Genomic DNA, 6,179 nt, shown 5'->3' with positions numbered 1-6,179 from the left:
CCAGCCTGTATATGTACAGCCACCAAACCCAGACAATATTGCTGATACCAAGAAGTGCATGCTGACAGGATATAGCAGTCTCCTGAGAGGCTCTTCCACAGCACAACAAATACAAAGACAAATGCTCACAGCCAACCACTGAACTAGAACAGGATCCCCAAAGGAGGAGTTAGAGAAATGATTGAAGGAGATGAAGGGGTTTACCACCCCATAAAAACAACAATACCAACCAACCAGAGGTCCCAGGGACTAAACCACCATCCGAAGAGTACACATGGACAGACCCATGCCTCCAGCTGCATATGTAGCAGAGGTTGGGCACCAGTGGAAGGAGAAGTCCTTGGTCTTGCCAAGGCTGAATCCCCCAGTGTAGGGGAATGTCAGGGTGGGGAGGTGGGAAGGGGTGGGTGGGTGGAGTGTTAGAAAGGGGATAACATTTGAAGTGTAAATTTAAAAATATCCAATAAAAAATAAGTAACTGAATCTTACAAGAAAACAATTTCACATCCCCACTGTTCTTAGCTCTGTGGCAGCAATCCAAATGCAGAAAGTCCAAGTATTTATACAAGTACTGAGTATAAGTACTGAACAAAGCAGGCACCACATTTTAACGATATAGAAACCTGTGACTATATAAAGGATAAATACTATCTTCAGCAAATGGCTACTAGACTTTCCTTAAATGAGTCCCTAACAGAAACTTTGATGCAAAACTTCTATGGTAAAAAAAAGACTAAACCCATCACTTCTTAGTACTGATTGTCTTTCAACAGTTTTAAGATTCAATGATTCCACTGCTTTATTTTAATTTCCCCCAAAGAAGTTTTCACAGCTTCTTGAACTTTCCACACACATGGATCCTCGAAATCTAAGGGAGATCTACTGAGTCAATGAAGGTTCTCAATTACCTCACAGTGTTGTAACTACAACTGCATTTAAGCTATCACTTCCAGAATCATAAATACAAATTCACCACAGGAAAGCCCATTTCCCAGCATTCTATAAATATTGCTGAAAGACTTCGTCAAAATAGCACATCTTTTATTTCTTCATTGTTTTCAACACCAGGATCACCAGAAATTACTCCTTCTAAATCAAGTTTCATATCTTTTTAAAATTATGCCTAGTGTTTAAAATTTTAATATACTATTCTTGGATTCAGAACATCGTTGTAACTCCACCGTTACACCGTTGTGCTTTCCACTGTCTTAGCATTCAGGAAATCGTCATATATTAAAGAACATGGAAATATCTCCTACCCCTACTCCACAAAGCCTTTTCATTTCTTGCAGAAGCCCCTGCATCCCATCTTAATTCCCTTCTTAGTCACACTTTTATTCTTATCACATTTTTTTTACTTATTCTTTTTTAACAAATAAAGCTAGATTTGTTTGTGATGGACAACATAATATTACGATATGAAGAGTCTTCAGTTCTGACTTTAAAGATAGCTCTGGAGGACTGGTACTTACAATGGAGTCATGTCAGTTGTGTTTTCTTGCATAGTATATTACTCTATAACACCAACATTGGCAGGGAGCTCCATGATTCTAGGCAACATGTATCTTTCTTTCTCCCTGTGGCAAGTAACAGAAGATCAAAAGGTAGTAGGGAATTGACATGTCTCAACTAAGCAGGGTGTCAGTATGGAACCTGGATTTACTATACAACAGTTAGCAAACACTCTCTGCTGCCAGTCATGCATCTCTGCAGTAGAATTGAAGACAAAAGCATTTCAAAGTAGAGAGAAAGAGAAGAAGCGAGATATGGACTGTCTAGAAGACTTCCTTAAGTTTATGACCATGTTGTAGTTATAAGGTGATTCTCCTCACCTGTTTTCTCTAAAAGAATAACCTAACATATTTCCAAAAGTAAGCAATTATATTCTAATTAACGTATAATAAAATGCTTATAAACCTTAGGATCACTTAACTTTTATTAGCTGCATAATCTTGAAGTACTTATAATTTCTTATTCTGAAAATGGAAACTGCTAAAATGTAGAGGAATTAATATATTGTAATAATATATTAAAAATTTTCATGTCCATTACCTCCTTGATAAAGCCAGTGTTAAGGAAACTACTTAGTTTAGTTTCTTCCAAGAATTAAAATGTATATTATTTATGAATATTAAATTACCACCCAAATACTAGCAACAACAACAAAAAATAGTTCAAGCTAGTAGTGGTGGCATACCCCTTTCACTCCAGCACTTGGGAGGCAGAGGAAATCAGATCTCTGAATTCATGTCCATCCTAGTCTTCAGAGCTAGGTGTAGGTCAGCCAAGACTACAGAGGAAAACCCTGTCTCAAAAAACAAACAAATAAACAAATGAAACAAAACCAAAACAGAAATAACAACAAAAAATTAAAGAAACTGTGACCTTCCCAGATTCCTTATTTCTCTTCCTGTTTTTGCTGTCGGAGTTCCATCATGTATGCAACAACAGCAAGATTTCCAGCACCATAAAAACAATTAACTTTACTTGAGACTTCAAACTAATTTTAAAACTGTGAGTTACCCTCACATTTTTCCTTTGTGATATATTGATAGTCCCCCCATTTAACTTTGATCTGTTTTGAAGGAAAAAAACTATTGAAGTTCTGCCATAATTTCAAAAATATTATCAGATAGTGATGCTGAACTGTCTGTTGTGGGGACCTGATGAAAGCCTACGTGAATGTTTGAGAAGAGAAGAGAACTTTTCATGAAAGTTTGTTATTGTCAAGGACTGATACCTCTGACCCACAGAAATTAGCAAAGTCTTCCCTGGTTAGTGTGGTCATGTCGGTAGTATATGAATAAACTTATCAACCTTATCTTCCTTCTCCAGCATGACCACACCTAGACTGTTCCCTCTAAGGTACCAGCTAAGTCCTCTCCCCAGCTGTTCTATTCATAATAAACAAGCTGAGTTTCCTGTTGAATGTTTGATGCTGATTTATCAGAGCAAGAACATCCTTGCTGATCCCAACTTTAATGCACATAAATGTCTGTGTCTGTCCATGTTTCTTTGCCCCCTCACCCCAGTCATGTCTCCAGACCCAGCCATGATGGACACAGTTCATCTGCAATAGGATGAAAGTTCTCTTTATCTTATTTCTACTACACCTATGAACATACTTTCTACTACAAGAATTTTTCATAATATTCACTTTGTTCCTCGGACTTCTTTATATCTAGAGACACATAATCAATCAAAATGGATAAATAAATAAATGTAACTTCTCTTCCTATTTATATGCCTTTGTAGTTAATATGAACCCTTATTTTCACTGTTTGGCTTCAACAAGGTGGTTTCTATAATCTGATAATCTTTTGTTTTGTTTTGTTTTGATTTACCATTCTGGGGACTGAGTACATGACCTACCTGGTCTTCTAGTGATTGACAGCTTCACCCTCTAATAATAGTGTCACTAGATGATCATTTTTCTCTCTGGAACTTTAAAAACTTCACTTTGTATTATATTTGAAAAATCCTAATGTTCATCTATAATTTTTTTCTCAAGTATTTGGCCAGAGTTCGTGTAAATGTGTGAATTTTACCTATAAAAATTATGGGTGAAGTGTATATAAAATTTGTTAAAGTCATAGAAATATTAGTTCAACAAATTCTCACTAAGCAAATTCATTGATATAATGAGTATAAACATAACTTTTATTCTCTTGATGTAATTGTCATCTTGGAAGCTATTTGTTGAATAAATTCACCCTTTCTAGCTCTTTCTGAACGCTGGCTATCTAGTTCAATTTAGCAGTTTTGGCTCAAACTTCTTTCCAAGATGGCTGATTCAACCTGCCTTCTCTAAGTTTCTCATTGAATTGCGTTTCTTGCCCTCAAAATTAACTCTAGCAAACTGTTCTAATCATTTGATTCCTTCTCATTCTGTGGATCACTCTGACTTCACCTGTGTTAGGCTTATTCTCTCTGTAACCTGTCTGAAACTGTCTCAGTAAAAACTGCCTCTTCTCCAAGAGGAACTGCCACCAACTGAACTGACATGACCTCAACTCCATTGTATTGCTTCTCCACTTACTCCCAACAAACTGACTCAACTCCTCTACACTGAACTCAACTCACTGAAAAGTACTGACTCTCTCTTCTTGCATTGCTCTTAAATAGCCTCCCTTTCCTGCCTCTTCTGAAAATTGGACAGATCCTATCTCTGACTCATTCTGTCAGATCATTCTCTGACCTATCAGTTTGTCTGCCCCTCAGTTAGACATCACTTTCAAACATGCCTGCTTCTATCTACAAACTAACCATACCTGCATTGTTTAGAATTAATAATGTGCTCTACAAGTGTGTCCCTTGTTGAGGTTTGGTCTTGTTGTCTATTATAATTTTAAATGTACACCCCAAGACTGGAGTCTACACACAGACCTAAGTAACCCTGCATCCAAATTATTTCTAATTGGTAAATAGATATCAACAACTAATAGCTGGGCAGAGGAGGCATAGGTGGGGTTTAGGTTTTCTAAGCTTGGGGTCAGAAGAGAACCAGAGTAGAGAAGAAGAAGGTGCAGGAGGAGAAAGGAGAAGCTCTATGAGTTAGAAGAGTCATAAAATATGGCCCTGAGGGCTGGCCAATTGGGGTGAAGCAGCTCAGATGAAATATAATAAATACCAAGTAATAACTCAGAGAAATCAGTAGGAATGCAGATTCTAGCAACATAGAGGGTAGGTATCTGCTGTTCAATGTTTATTATAAATATAAAGGTTGTGTATGTCTTTTATCCAAGAATGAAATGATCAAAGCTGGGTAGAAATCTCAGGTCAAGGTTAAATAATTTCCACTACAGTCTATATTCTAACCAGAGCTGCTATGCTGTGGGATTTAAATTCCTCTACAAATGAGCTCCTCATCTTAGTAGCAGAAGTAGACTTCAAATACTAGACTTCAGCTCTTAACTCTTCCTCCCAACTAAAGTAAGCAATAACATTATTCCTCCATGTTTTTGTGCTTTGGGTTAGTGACATTAACTTCCAGTTTAGGTGTCATTCCACAAACTACTAGTAAAGAAAACAACATGCATATTTTTACTGGACATTTTATGTATTTAAACATCAAATGTTATCCCATTTCCCGGTTTCCCCTCAAGAATTCCCTTATCTTATCCCCCTCCCCATGCTCTTAAGAGGGTGCTTCCCCTGTCACCCACCACTCCCACCTCACCACTCTCATATTCCCCTTCACTGGGGAATAGAGTCTTCACAGGACCAAGGGCCTCTCCACCTACTGATGCCAGATAATGCCATCCTCTGCTACATATGTGTCTAGAGGCATAGGTCGCTCCATGTTTACTCTTTGGTTCCTGGTTTAGATCCTGGGAGCTCTGGGGGAGGGAGTCTGGTTGGTTGGAATTGTAGTTCTTCCTATGGGGTTCAGTCCTTTCTCTAACTTCTCCATTGCAGTCCCCATGCTCAGTCCAATGGTTGGCTGTGAGCATCTGACTATGTATTTGCTGGGCTCTGGCAAAGTCACTCAGGAAACAGCTATAAGGGCAACTGTCACAAGCACTTCTTGGCATCAGCAATAGGGACATCTGGGTTGTTTCCAGTTTCTGACGACTATAAATATGGCTGCTATGGACATAATAGAGCATGTGTCCTTTTTACATATTGGACCATCATTTGAGCATATGTCCAGGAGTGGTATAGCTGGGTCCTCAGGTAGTACATGTCCAAATTTCTGAGGAAGAACCACAGAGATTTGCAGAGTGGTTGTACCAGTTTGAAATCCCACCAACAATGGAGAAGTGTTCCTCTTTCTCCACATTCTCATCAGCATTTCTTGTCACCTGAGTTTTTGATCTTAACCATTCTGACTTGTGTAAGGTGGAATCACAAGGCTGTTTTGATTTGCATTTCCCTGATGACTAAGGATGTTGAACATTTCTTTAGGTGCTTCACAGCCATTCAATATTCCTCAGTAGAGAATTCTTTGTTTAGCTCTGTATTCCATTTTAATGGGGTAATTTGGTTCTCTGGAGTCTAACATCTTAAGTTCATTGTTTATATTGGATAATAGTCCTCTATAGAATGGAGAATTGGTAAAGATTCTTTCCTAATCTGTTGGTTGGCATTTTGTCCTGTTGAGAGTGTTCTTTGCCTTTCAGAAGCTTTGCAGTTTTACAAGGTCCCATTTGTCAATTGTTCTTAGAGCATAAGCCATT

The sequence above is a fragment of the Rattus norvegicus genome, chromosome 4 (assembly GCF_021556685.1).
Source record: "Rattus norvegicus strain SHRSP/BbbUtx chromosome 4, alternate assembly SHRSP_T2T, whole genome shotgun sequence".
In the NCBI taxonomy this organism is placed as follows: Eukaryota; Metazoa; Chordata; class Mammalia; order Rodentia; family Muridae; genus Rattus; species Rattus norvegicus.
The sequence above is the reverse complement of the archived record's forward strand: the minus strand, read 5'-3'. Positions refer to the sequence as shown.